This window comes from Scylla paramamosain, unplaced genomic scaffold (assembly GCF_035594125.1).
Source record: "Scylla paramamosain isolate STU-SP2022 unplaced genomic scaffold, ASM3559412v1 Contig100, whole genome shotgun sequence".
In the NCBI taxonomy this organism is placed as follows: domain Eukaryota; kingdom Metazoa; phylum Arthropoda; class Malacostraca; order Decapoda; family Portunidae; genus Scylla; species Scylla paramamosain.
Genome location: NW_026973765.1, coordinates 257,501 through 272,500, shown reverse-complemented (window position 1 = coordinate 272,500; position 15,000 = coordinate 257,501). Strand labels below are relative to the sequence as shown.

The 15,000-nt window shown below is 42.7% G+C and overlaps 1 non-coding gene across 1 annotated transcript in view; it reads left to right on the top strand.

Annotated features, from left to right (window-relative positions):
• Positions 1-14,936: 14,936 nt before the first annotated feature.
• Positions 14,937-15,000, top strand: part of LOC135099053 (5S ribosomal RNA) — a 119-nt gene continuing 55 nt past the window's right edge. The window contains exon 1 of the ribosomal RNA XR_010267602.1: positions 14,937-15,000. This exon is cut by the window's right edge and continues 55 nt beyond it. This is a non-coding gene — a ribosomal RNA (5S ribosomal RNA).

The window sequence follows — 15,000 nt, the reverse complement described above, 5'->3', positions numbered from 1 at the left end:
ACCTAAATGAACCTAACCTATAATATCCTAAATTAACCTAACCTAAATTAAGCAAAGCTGGCCTAACCTAACCTAACATAACCTAACTTAACCTAACCTAACCTAACATAACGTAACATCACCTAAACTACCCTAAACTAACACTAACAACCTAACCTAAATTAACCTAACCTAACCTAACTTAACCTGACCTGACCTAATCTAACCTAACTTCGCCTTACTTGAATTACATTCAAGTATCGATCAGTCAGTGGAGCCGAGGCTTGCTGGTTTTTCCCATCCTTCACAACCCAACCGACACATATACACACACACACATTCTCTCTCTCTCTCTCTCTCTCTCTCTCTCTCTCTCTCTCTCTCTCTCTCTCTCTCTCTCTCTCTCTCTCTCTCTCTCTCTCTCTCTCTCTAACTCCCTTCGTGATTTCTGGCATCTAGCCAAAAAGTATCTCCAATAACTTTGCTGCTTCTTCTTTCCCTACTCTATTTCAACCAGATGGCACCACTGCTATCGCATCTATTTCTAAAGCTGAAATCTTTGCTCAAACCTTTGCTAAAAATTCTACATTGGACGATTCTGGGCTTGTTCCTCCCTCTCCTCCACCCTCTGACAACTTCATGCCACCTATTAAAATTCTTCGCAATGATGTTTTCCATGCCCTCGCTGGCCTAAACCCTCGGAAGGCTTATGGACCGGATGGGGTCCCTCCTATTGTTCTCCGAAACAATGCCTCCATGCTTGCACCTTGCCTATTCAAATTCTTTCAGCTCTGTCTGTCAACACTACCTTTCCTTCTTGCTGGAAGTTTACTTACATTCAACCTGTTCCTAAAAAGGGTGACCGTTCTAATCCCTCAAACTACCATCCTATTGCTTTAATTTCCTGCCTATCTAAAGTTTTTGAATCTATCTTCAACAGGAAGATTCTTAAACATCTATCACTCCACAACCTTCTATCTGATCGCCAGTATGGGTTCCGTCAAGGCCGCTCTACTGGTGATCTTCTGGCTTTCCTTACTGAGTCTTGGTCATCCTCTTTTAGAGATTTTGGTGAAACTTTTGCTGTTGCCTTGGACATAATTATCAAAAGCTTTTGATAGAGTCTGGCACAAAGCTTTGATTTCCAAACTACCCTCCTACGGTTTCTATCCTTCTCTCTGTTTACTTCATCTCAAGTTTCCTTTTTGACCGTTCTATTGCTGCTGTGGTAGACGGTCACTGTTCTTCTCCTAAATCAATTAACAGTGGTGTTCCTCAGGGTTCTGTCCTGTCACCCACTCTCTTCTTATTATTCATTAATGATCTTCTAAACCAAACTTCTTGTCCTATCCACTCCTACGCTGAAGATACCACCCTGCACTTTTCCACGTCTTTTCATAGACGTCCAACCCTTCAGGAGGTAAACATATCACGCAGGGAAGCCACAGAACGCCTGACTTCTGATCTTTCTAAAATTTCTCATTGGGGCAGAACAAACTTGATATTGTTCAATGCCTCAAAAAATCAATTCCTCCATCTATCAACTCGACACAACCTTCCAGACAACTATCCCCTCTTCTTCAATGACACTCAACTGTCCCCCTCTTCTACATTGAACATCCTCGGTCTGTCCTTTACTTATAATCTGAACTGGAAACTTCACATCTCATCTCTAGCTAAAACAGCTTTTATGAAGTTAGGTGTTCTGAGACGTCTCCGCCAGTTTTTCTCACCCCCCCAGCTGCTAACTCTGTACAAGGGCCTTATCCGTCCATGTATGGAGTATGCTTCACATGTCTGAGGGGGGTTCCACTCATACTGCTTTTCTAGACAGGGTGGAATCAAAAGCTTTTCGTCTCATCAACTCCTCTCCTCTAACTGACTGTCTTCAGCTTCTCTCTCACCGCCGCAATGTTGCATATCTAGCTGTCTTCTACCGCTATTTTCATGCTAACTGCTCTTCTGATCTTGCTAACTGCATGCCTCCCCTCCTTCCGTGGCCTCGCTGCACAAGACTTTCTTCTTTCTCTCACCTCTATTCTGTCCACTTCTCTAACGCAAGAGTTAACTAGTATTCTCAATCATTCATCCCTTTCTCTGGTAAACTCTGGAACTCCCTGCCTGCTTCCGTATTTCCACCTTCCTATGACTTGAATTCCTTCAAGAGGGAGGTTTCAAGACACTTATTCATCATTTTTTGACCACTGCTTTGACCCCTGTATGGGACTGGCATTTCAGTGGGCATTTTTTTTATTACATTTTTGTTGCCCTTGGCCAGTGTCCTTCCTACATAAAAAAAAAAAAAAAATAGTAGTAGTAGTAGCAGTAGTAGTAGTAGTAGTAGTAGTAGTAGTAATGCTATTTTTCATATATTTAGTAATTTTTTTTTTTCATATTATTATTTATATTTATATTTTTTGTTTTGTTTTGACATTCATACGAATGCTATAAAGGTGAAGCATAGAAATTTATTTGATTGATTAATTAATTTATATATCTATTTATTTTGATTTTTTAAATTAATTAATTAATTTATTTTTATTATTATTATTTTTTTTTTTATGTCTCTATGATAAGCAAAGCATTATAGAATTTATGAAAGCACATATCCTCTAGAGTCTTGCCCTACAAAAGATTCTGTAAAGTAAAAAATAAAGGGAATAAGTGTCAGTGACGTTTGATGAATAGAGGAAGGCGTGGCAGAAATTACCATAAAACGTATATAAATGAAAATTTATCTTCCTCGTATTTTCCAACTTGCGTTTGCTTCTTGAAAATTTAACTGGGTGGGTCATATAGCAGACATATTGTTCTTTCCTCCATTGTAGTTTGTTTCCAGCAAGCCCCCTAAATAAAGTTTCTGTTTTTTTTTTTTTTTTTTTTTTTTTAAAGAAATGAGGAATTACATTCTAACGCTGATCACTGAGCGGAGCGTAGACGAGCTGCTATCCTCAAGGACGTTACCTCTCTCTCTCTCTCTCTCTCTCTCTAAATAAGACTTTAAATAAAAAGAATATATATATATATATATATATATATATATATATATATATATATATATATATATATATATATATATATATATATATATATATATATATATATATATATATATATATATATATATATTAAAAGACAATGAATATCCTCTGGGGAAGGGGTGACAATCCTTATTTAACCCTTAATTTCAGTTGAATTTTGACAAGTCTACGTTAAAATGTTTCCATTTTTCTGCAGTGATAAAGAAACGTAGAGGGGTAGCTAATATATTTAATTGTTAATTGTATCTTTTTTTCTTTCTTTTTTTCATTTATTCTTTTATTAATTTTTCTTTTCATTGCTTAATTATGCATTATGCCGACACTGCAGGTTACAATTGCAGATATTGCAAGTATTTTTGACACAATACAAGTACATCCAGCTAAACTATTGCTACAGTATAGAGAGAGTATTTCGATTACATACCTTATTCTTCATCTTCTTTTCTTCTTTTTTTTTTTTAATAAATATAATAATAAATAAATAAGTAAATAGGTATTGTCAAATGAAATCGTCGAGATTACGCAGGGGTTTCGGGCAATACTTGGATGGGTGACTACACAAGCCTCATCTGTCTGAAAAAAAATAAATAAATAAAAAAAATAAGAATAAGAATAGGGAGAATGAACGAAAATTTTAAGTAATAAAGATAACAGTAAGAATTATTATAACAAGAATAAGAAAAATTACAATAAAGGAATATAAAAAAAAAGAAAGAAAGCATCCCATGTCTTTCTTCCTAATTGTCATAGAAGGGTGAATTCTTTTGTATATTTTCCAACATTTCCAATACAACGATATGAATGGGGGAAGAAAGAATAAGAATAATAGAAAGAAGGCCTCCCAACACCTAGTTCTCCGGTCTTGGCCAATTAGCTAACGGCGGGATCAGCGCAGTTAAGCAGGGGGTCCGGGAAGAACTTGGATGGGTGACCACAAAAGCCTCATCTCTCTGAGAATAGAAAAAAATAGCAATAAGAATGAGGAGAATGAACGAAAAACGAAAATAATAAAATAACAATAACAACTATAATAAAAAAAAGAAGATTAAGAATAAAAAGAACAAAAATAAGGGAAAAAAGTAATAATATATCTCTCTTGCTAATTGTCGTAGAATTATGAATGAAGGGTTAATTTTAGTGCATATTTTCCAACATTTTCAGCACAACAATGCAACAACAATACAGGAAAGAATAAGAATAAGAGAAATAAGCCCTCCCAACACCTTGTTCTCCGCTCTTGACCAATCAGCTGACGGCGGGATCAGCAAGGTTAAGCAGGGGGTCCGGGCAGAACTTGGATGGGTGACCGCACAAGCCTCATCTCTCTAAAAGTAGGATAAATAAGAATAAGATAAGGAAGAATAATAAAAAAAAATGAAAATAATAAAGATAACAATATTAATTATGACAAGAATAAGAAAAAAATAGAATAAAAAGAATGAAAAAAATAAGAATATCACAACTTTCTTGCTAATTGTCTTAGAATTTTAAATGACATGTCAGTTCTGCTGTATATTTTCCAAGATTTGTTATGAATGAGGGAAGAAAGAATAAGAATAAGAATAAGAATAAGAACAAAATGAATTAGACTAACAATAATGATCACATCTTTCATGCGGTGACTGCGTGGGCGATGAGCCTCACTGGACGTTTCTGACCAATCACAAGGCAGGGTTGGAGTCGTCGGGCCCACCCGATTCATATATAAAGGGATTTTGTGGGAAGCGCGGGCAGACTCAGCTGAGTGTTCGTTGTGAGTTGTTGTTACCACAACTATGGCACGTACCAAGCAAACGGCTCGCAAGTCCACTGGTGGCAAGGCGCCCCGCAAGCAGCTTGCTACAAAGGCAGCTCGCAAGTCTGCTCCAGCCACTGGAGGTGTCAAGAAACCCCACCGTTACAGGCCTGGAACCGTTGCTCTCCGTGAGATCCGCCGTTATCAGAAGAGCACTGAGCTGCTTATCAGGAAACTGCCTTTCCAGCGCCTGGTGCGTGAAATTGCTCAGGATTTCAAGACTGACCTCCGCTTCCAGTCCTCTGCTGTCATGGCTCTCCAGGAAGCTTCCGAGGCTTACCTCGTGGGTCTGTTTGAGGATACCAACCTGTGCGCCATCCATGCCAAGCGCGTGACTATCATGCCAAAGGACATCCAACTGGCTCGTCGCATCCGTGGCGAGCGTGCCTAAGAAGTCATCCACGAATGATCTTCATAACAGCAATATCTAGGCCCTTTTTAGGGCCAAACATCTCTTTCATTAAAGAATTTTCATAGACAATCTGTTTGGTTTTGTGGAAGAAAATATTTATTTTCCATCTTTCAGTATCAGGTATCGACTTTCAACTCAATATCCTTCCCCCCTTTTTTTTTTTTTTATATTATTATTATTATTCCCTCTTCCATGGCCATATCTCTTTCACTTGGGAGAATTTTTATCTTTCTTTATCTCTATTTTTTTTTATCTTTTCTTTATCTCCACAGAATAATAATCACGATAATAATAAGCATAATAATAATAATAATAATAATAATAATAATAATAATAATAATAATAATGATACAATAATTATTATAATAATAATCATAATAAAAACAACAATATTAATATTATTAATAATGATAATAATAATAATAATAATAATAATAATAATAATAATAATAATAAAAATAATAATAATAATAATATTAATAATAATAACAATAATTATAATAATAATGCATTTGTCTATATCGTATCTTTTTTCCTTTTCAAGTGTGGCTCCAATGGAGCCGGGTATTATTTTATACTGGCAGCAGTATACTGGCCGCCTGTTTACTTGGAGGAGGTATACTTGGTAACAGCCTTGGTGCCTTCAGAAACAGCGTGTTTTGCCAGTTCACCAGGCAGAAGAAGACGGACAGCGGTCTGGATTTCCCGGCTGGTGATGGTGGAGCGCTTGTTATAGTGTGCCAGGCGGGATGCCTCGGCAGCGATGCGCTCGAAAATGTCATTCACGAACGAGTTCATGATTGACATGGCCTTGGAGGACACGCCAGTGTCTGGGTGGACTTGCTTGAGCACCTTGTAGATGTAGATGGAGTAGCTCTCCTTCCTCCTGCGCTTCTTCTTCTTGTCGCCCTTGGCAATGGCCTTCTGTGCCTTGCCAGCTTTCTTGGCAGCCTTTCCTGATGCTTTGGGAGGCATAGTGTCGCCGTACTGCTGTGAGAACGAGTGTGCGTTTTCTCAGTTGAAAAGTGGTATATATATTAGCGTGCCTACTCAGGATCAGGAGTCGCCACCTCAGCGAGCGTCCTGATTGGTCCAGACGCGCTCTGGGCCGATCTGATCTCGCGTATATATAACTGTTTTTCCCAAAATTCACTACTTGCTCGCAGAGCTACCGACGAGGTTAGAGTACTCGCGCTCCTCATTTATCACCAACAACAACAACTACTACTACTACTACTACTACCACAACATCCATTATCATGTCTGGACGCGGCAAGGGAGGAAAGGTGAAGGGAAAGTCAAAGTCCCGTTCCAGTCGTGCTGGACTCCAGTTCCCGGTCGGCAGGATTCATCGCCTTCTAAGGAAAGGCAACTACGCCGAGCGCGTGGGTGCTGGTGCCCCCGTGTACCTTGCGGCAGTTATGGAGTACCTGGCTGCTGAAGTCCTTGAGCTTGCCGGCAATGCCGCCCGTGACAACAAGAAGACTCGCATCATCCCACGTCACCTGCAGCTGGCCATCCGCAACGACGAGGAACTTAACAAGCTCCTCTCCGGAGTCACCATTGCACAGGGTGGCGTGCTGCCCAACATTCAGGCCGTGCTCCTTCCCAAGAAGACTGAGAAGAAGTAAATAAAGGGCCTCCCTCCCCTTCAGCCAATATCACCATCAATCCGGCTCCTCTTCGGAGCCACACGTTCAAACATCTAGAGAGTTGTGTAGACTATACTGGTATATCAATAATAAGCAAGTAGTGTATACTATATTTCTACTAATGTACCTGCTGTGTGTCACAGTGGAGAGTTGATTAGATGTGTTGCCTATTGTGATATGTTGAGCGTCTTTTTCATCTCAATGTATATTTTGTTTTATGAGAAACTGAGAACGATGAGGGGCGTGATCATTGAAATAAGTCAATGATAATAATAATAATAATAATAATAATAATAATAATAATAATAATAATAATAATAATAATAATAATGATAATAATAATAATAATAATAATAATAATAATAATGATAATAATAATAATACTTGGAGAAGACCTGATGAAGTGAGAAAGATGGTTATAATTAATAATGGTTTCTTTTCTTAGCTCAGATAGTGATAGTGAACATGGTTATGAGAAAGTAGTAGTAATAATAGTAGTCTATGGTCCTTCTTTCTTTTCATGTTTGTGGACCTTAAAAAGGTCCGGGAGATGATGTTATTCAATGATGATAATGCAAGCTGAATAGCTGGCACCATCTCAATAATGGAGCGATTTAACCACCAAATCCGTACAGGGTACGGCCCTGACGCTTGAGGGCGTAGACAACGTCCATGGCAGTAACGGTCTTACGCTTGGCGTGCTCGGTATAGGTGACAGCATCCCTGATAACGTTCTCAAGGAACACCTTGAGCACCCCACGAGTCTCCTCGTAGATGAGACCAGAGATGCGCTTGACGCCACCTCGGCGAGCTAGACGACGGATAGCAGGCTTGGTGATTCCCTGGATGTTATCACGCAGAACCTTACGGTGACGCTTGGCGCCTCCCTTTCCAAGACCCTTGCCTCCCTTGCCGCGGCCAGTCATGGTGATGAGAGCTGCTAGTACGACGTCCGAACGGTCTAACAGGAAGCTCACGAATGTGCCTCAAAATAACATAACATAACAAAGAGAGAAAAGATGGGGAGGGGGAAGTGGGGATAGTGGGAAGAATAGGGGGGTGATAAGAAGGGAATTGTAGTAGGAGAAATAGTCACTGGGGCTTAACCCAGGCGCAATTTCAATGAGGAAGGACATCTTTTTTTTTTTTTTTTTTTTTTTTTTTTTTTTACGTGTTATATTCATGCTAAGATGGCAAGGGGGACAAGGTCTTTATCGGGGAAAGCAGGAGAGTCCGCCACCAACCGAGCAGGCCAAGCCCAACACAGCCACAGCCACGAACGCCGCCCACGCACCCAAAACCCCGGGCCAAACCACGCACAAGTTAGGGGCCAGACTATCCAGAGCCTGCACCATCAGGATGTGAAAGAGGAGTGAAGGACAGTCAGAGTAGAAAGGGTTTTTTTTTTTTTTTTTTTTTTTTTGCTTTTTATTGGTTCAAAGAAGGACAGAGGAAGAAGTACATCCGTATAGCGGAGGGACCTACAGTTTTACGTGGGTTCCGAACCACGGATAGTAGTAGAGTGATTTGGTGATGGCAGGGATATTTAATGTATGATGTAATGTGGTGGGTGAAAAAGCGGTGTCGGTCCTTTCTGCTCTTGTCCTGTGACTCTTCCTGCAAAAAGGCCAACCTGCTAAAGAAAAGAGAAGTATAAAAAATGTTGTGGTGTTATGTGCATGGGGAGGGTGAGGATGGTTTGTGATAATGATTGACATGATGGTAGGATGTGCAATGACAGAGGCTCGAAAAGGCTCCCTCACCGCAACGAGGGGTCAAATCTAATACCATCTGCTTGCACGCGGTAAGTCGCTGGTGGCGGGGGGTGAATGGGGATTCCTGCATGGATGCTTCCAGGGCCCCGCCCCACCATCTCTTGACTACCTTCCTGCCCAGCCCTTGCCGCACCCAACTACCTCTGTGTGGGGGGTGAAGTGGCTTCCACTGAATGGTGTGGTTACCGTCCCCATCATCAGTACTGGCCGCTCCTTAACTACCTCGGGGGGTACCGCTACCGGAACGTCATGCCGACGTCCGGGGGCCCCATTGCCGTGACGTCAGTGGGAGGAGTGCGGTTCGTGCTATCCCCGTCTCTCTGGAAGTGGTCCGGTGCCCCCTTGAAACCTAGGCTGCGAGGCAAGAAAATAATGTATAAAAAACAAAAATATGAATACAAAGCCATAAGACAAAAAATATGAAAAAACCACTAGGTGTTGCCACACGACCCCACTCCCTCGGTCAGAGGCATGGTATGTTAATGGCGGTGATTTTTTGTCGCGTCCCTTTCCCAAGAGCGGTCCGGTGCCACCTTAAAACCTAGGCTGCGAGACAAAAAAATAATGCACAAAAACAAAAATATGAATACAAAACCATAAGACAAAAAATATGAAAAAACCACTAGGTGTTGGCACGCGGGACCGCCCACGTGAACGAGAGAACGACGATGATGCCACTCAGACACCATGAGTGGTACAGAGAAAGGAGATAGTGAAGGGAAGAAAGGAGGAGTCCATTATTAGAAAACAGGTTCAGGAGGCACAGTGGGAGGATCAAGGAGATTGCAGTGCGGCAGGTGACGGAAAGGTGGGGGGAGGTTGGTAATGAAATTGTATGTGATTGTGTGTCTGTCGGAGAAGGAGCTTAGTTGTTTTTCGATTCTATTGTGGAGTGTTATGTTAAGGGGGGAGATGTTGGACTCCTGGTGAATGGAGAGAGAGGTTTGGAAGTCGAACCATTTCGTCCCAAGAGCGAAACGAATTGCTCGGTTTTGAACTTTTTGAAGTTTAGAGAGGTTGGAGGGAGCAGAGAGAGAGAGGGCAAGAGGGCAGTAGGTTAAGAGAGGGAGAATGAAAGCTTTGTAGAGGTGAAGTTTTGTTTTTGTGCTGCTGTCGCGAAATCTTTCCAGGTTGCTCAGGGCCTTGGCGGCTATGGTTGCTTTTTGTTTTATATGTATATTGAAGTTGAGGTGCTTATCTATGGTGAGGCCAAGCACTTTGTTGTTGTTACTGATGGGGATTGGGGTGGGGATTGGAGTAATTCTGTTTAGTGAGATTTGGCGGGGCTGACTTCTTTTAATGTTGAAATAAGTGACTTTTGATTTTTCGGGATGGGAGAGAATTCGCCATTTCATCTCCCACAGGCTAGTCGCCATCAGTTCCCATTGAATTTTGTCGGTTAGGAGATCTAACGACCTGGCACGGGCCAATTGCGTTACATCGTCCGCGTATTGAATAGTTAGTGAGTCATTGTGGGCTGGGAGGGGTAGGTCAGCTGTGTACATGTTAAAAAGGGTGGGGGAGAGTACGGAGCCTTGTGGGACTCCAGCCTGAGGGGTGAAAAATGGCGAAAAGTTGCCCTGGTGGCGGATTCTTGTCTGTCTCTCATCCAGAAAACTACACAAGATGCGTTGTGTTAGAAAAGGGAGATTGAAGTTATTACAAATTTTGTATTTCAAACCGGTGTGCCAAACGGTGTCAAAAGCTTTCTTGACATCTTTTGTCACGAGTGCTGTCTTGTAATATGGCTTGTTGAAATTTAGGTAGGCTACTATGCTGTTAAGGGCGTCCTCAGTTGAGGCGTTCCTCCGGAAACCGAACTGCTGTGGTGCCAGCAATCCGTTACATTCGAGGAACGCTCTCAATCTTAAGTTGATTAGACGTTCAAAAGTTTTTCCAAGAATTTCAAGGAGGCTTATGGGGCGATAGTTTTCTGGTAAGTGAGAGTTTTTTCCGGGCTTGGCAATAAGGGTGATGTTTGAAATTTTGAAAGCCTTTGGGAAGTATCCAGAGGCGAGGCAAGCATTGAAAATTTTTGTCAGGCTGGATATGATTTCTGGAGGAAGGCTCCGCACCATCGGCCATGTGACTCCTGAGGGGCCGGGGGCTCGCCGCGGAGTATGTCTGAGCAACCTGGTGACATCCTCCTCCTCAATGGGTGTGGTGAGAGGGTGTTGGGGATCTAGGTGTGTTAAGTGTATAATGTTATGTGGTAGCGTGTTTGCTATGTTTCGGCGCACAAGATCGGTGATGTGGTGTATGTGGGCAATACTGGGCTCATGGGGAGGGAAAGGGTGTGGTTGGAAGGTGTTGCACCAGTGTGTCTGGAAGGTGTTGGTGACCTGGTCTGGGTTGGTGACTCGATCACCGTTCACTAGGAGGTACTCGAATCTTTCCCGGTGGCATCCCTTCAGCTTGTGCACCATGTGCCAGAACTGAGTAGGATTTTTGCAGCGAGCTCCGTCCATAAGGGAGACTAGGTTCCTCCAGTGAGCGCTGTGGTCATCCTGTAGGCTATTTAGTATGTGTGTGCGAAGGGTGCAGAGGTCTCTGTAGATGGGTATGTGGTTGTGCATGTTTTGTAAAAAGCGTGTTCTGTAGCACACTAGTAGTCGTTGTGTTTTTATGGAGGGTCTGAAGTCTATTTGAATTTTGTGTTGTTTCTTTGGTGTGTGTCTGTTGGCTGATGTCAGGATGTCACTATGTAGTGTCTCTAGGGCACTGTCTATTATTGTATAGGGTTGGCCTTCGAGCTGTGGTGGTTGGTGTAGGTCTGAAAGAGTTTTCCTGAATCCCTCCCAGTCGGCGGAGCGGTAGTCGGGGACAGGTGGGGATGGGATAGATATGGGGTTTGAGGATATTTTTAGAATTAGGGGGACGTGGTCTGAACCACAGATGGGTCCGTAGGAGATGTGGTGATGGAAAGGTAGGGATTGCCGGTTGGAGAGGATGAGATCCGGCCTGCCATTCCCATTGTGGGTATAGCAGGTAGGAAAGTCAGGGCCAAGGAAACGGAGGCGTTTCAGTTGTGTAAGTTGTAGAAGTTGGTGTCCATGTTGGTTGTTCTTGGTGTGTCTAAATGCTGTGTGACTGGCATTGAGGTCTGCCAGTATATAGGCTGGTATGTTTGTGTGATTGAAGAGATTGTTGAGACTGGTGAGAGGGAGCCCTGTATCCGGTCTGCTGTATGTGGTGGCAATAAGAAATATCCCGTGTTGTGTTTCGATCCTGGTGGCCAGGAAGTGTGCTGAAGGCCAGTCGGTTATGTGGATGTGTTTGATGGTGCATTTGACCATGACAGCTACGCCATCATGACGTGTACCTGTAGTGTAACGTGTGTTATATCCATATAGCTTAATTGGTTTTGTTGGTGAACCTGTGTGGTTCAGGAGGACGATGTCTGGGTCGGTTGATCGAATAGCTTCTGAAATAAGGTGCCGGTTATTCCAGTAGCCGCGACAATTTAGTTGCATGATCGTAATCATGTTTTCTTAACTCTCGATGTGGTTCGTGTGGGTCTAGGGGAGGTGGGTTGTGTACCCGGAATGTGTCTTTTATGTGCGGTGTTACTGGCTTGTGTTGGTGTGTTTTCGTTCGTTTTTGTGGTGGAGGTAGTGGTAGGAGTGGGGCTGTTGGGTTGCGTTTTCCCAGAAACTGTGTCCTCACCGGTAGCTAGGTTCCCGGTTGGAAGGAGGCTGGATTGTTCGGTGGAGGAGGAGTTTGGTTCCTGATTAGGGACTGTAGGAGCTTCTGTTTGTTCAGCAAGGTGGTGTTGTTGGTTTGTTTGTGTAGGGGCTTCTGTTTGTTCCACAAGCTTTTGTTGGTAGTGTTGTTGATTTGTTTGTGTGAAATTTGGTGGGAGTTTTATTGTTGGACAACCATTGTACTCCAGCAGTGAGTTCATGGTTTCTGCTTGTTTTCTCAGGTCACCGAAGGAGGTTTGTATGGAATATTTGATTATAATTTCGGCTAGTAGCAGTTTTTCCATGTTTGTGTTAGAAATTGTGTTCATGTGTGTTGGGGTGGCAGGTGTGGCTGCTTGAGCGTAGGAGTTGTTTGGCTGTGAAGAGGTTGTTGGTGTTGCTGTTATGGAGTTTTGTTGTTGCTGCTGGGTGCGTTTAACTGGGCATTTGAACGAGACAGCAACGTGTTCGCCGTCACAGTTAGCGCATTTTAATGTGGTTGATTGGCAGTTTCTATAATCGTGGCCCTTAGCTGCACACTTAGAGCACACTTGTTCTTTCTCCTTACATTGGTTTGTTCTATGACTGAATTTATAACACTTATAACATTGATTTACCGGACGGTATTCCTCAATGCTGACGTTGTAAGAGGGTATTATTTGGGAAAAGAGTTTGATTCCTTTCTTCTGCGCCTGTTCTGCCTGCTGTCTCGATCGTAGCTTTAGTTTGATCATGTGTACTTTTTGTATGAGTTTTATGTCGTCGATCTGGATTCCGTTTTTTTCTTCGATCTCCTCTCGGAGATCCTCGCTGGTTTTTTTCAGTATATAATCGTCGACTCGACGGGCAAGGATTGTTCGAGCGGCGATTTGCTCCGGAGACTCTACGAGCTCGAAGCCTAGAAGTTTTAAATTTTCGGTTGCCTGTTCTGTGGTGTGTTTTTCACGGTCCGCCTCGCTAGCTAAGCCAACGATGATATACGGGCCAGATCGGAAACATTTTGTATGGGGTACCTGTGTTCTGGTAAAGAACGAATTGCTGATGTCGGCAGGAATGCTTGCAGTCTTTATCCGGTACCTTATAGTCCGATCAGGGGGGCGTGGAGCGGCCATCTTATCATAGGGCCGGGCCCTATGATACTGCAGCCTTGTGGAAGAATCTGTGGTGAAAAAGTGTTTTTAAAAGTAAGTGGCGCTACAGCCTTGTGGCGCTACAGCCTTTTGGGTGCTACAACCACGAGTGGCCTATAAACAACCTGTTGTTGTTTCCTATCGCCCTAGAACCTATATCCCGAGGGGGATCCTAGCTGGAGGGAAGAAACCCTGAATATCTAGCCCTGAGGTAGGGCTTGTACGCTACCGAGGTGTCTCTGGGCTGCTCTAGCCAACACTAGAGGCCCCGGTGGCTAAAGAGCGCGGAGCGGGCTTGCCTAAGGCCCGATCCTGACTCTGTCGCCGGTACGAAGAAAAGAAAGGTGGAGAAGGAGGAACAGTTGGCAAAAGTCACTTATACCAATGAGTTACTGCGATCTTCCAGCGATATCCCTTAGGTGAGGCTCTCTCCACAGGGAACGTAGGGAAGACCGCGGCTCCTCGAAGTGACTGCCGGGTTGTCTATCGGTATTCTTTTTTGTTAGTAGGCCAAAGCCTTTTTCTTTGTAGAGTCGTTGGGAGCGAAGATGCTCCTTTTTCGGCAGCTCGTGGGCGAGTGTGTGCGCCTTGCCACCTGCAGGTCTTTTAAAAGACGCAGGAGTGAGAGCGGGAGCGGTGCTGGGTGACTATTGGTTCTTTCCGGACCCGGTAGGCGGAGCTTGTGACTCGGCGGCTCGGTGTAGGGCGGACCTTCTTCCTTCGGAGCTGGCTGCTGGTTGGCTGGCTGCGGCTGGGAGGTAGGAGCTGGGAGAACCTTCTGCTACCAGGGCTTGAGGAAGCTCAAAATTTTTGTCGCGCGGTATATATTGAGCCAGAGCGGTCGTGCGTGTAGTAAATTACTATTTTCCCTGTTTTTCTCACTTAATTTAACATTATCGGGTCATATGCATAGGTTTTCTGTTTCAGTGTTGACCCTGCAACTGCACATTTATGACTAAATTCACATACACAAGCACAAATGTGAATAAAACTCAATATAAAGGTGGAGGGGTTGCAAGATTTTCCGGCGCGCTAAGGCATGCCGAGATAATATACCTTCTCCCCTGACTCTTTTCTTGTAGGCATGCGCAAGATTCATTCAGTATCAAGTAATGTTTCAACTGAATTCATATTCTAATTTTCAGAAACTATCTTCCATTTGGTAGCATAACCAGTTTCCCCTCTTCTAGTTGGAAGAAAAAACAAATATATTTATTAACACTAACTCCTTGCTCTTCCAGTATGGTTTATGTATATATATATATATATATATATATATATATATATATATATATATATATATATATATATATATATATATATATATATATATATATATATATATATATATATATATATATATATATATATATATATATATAATTATAACTATACTATGAAAAGCGTTGCTTTCATAACTAAGCAGGAGAACATCATCTTCAAATAGTCGATAAGTCAAGCTCATCAGAGCCAACGACCACACCACGTTGAATACACCGCTTCTCGTCTGATCAGCGAAGTTAAGCAACGTTG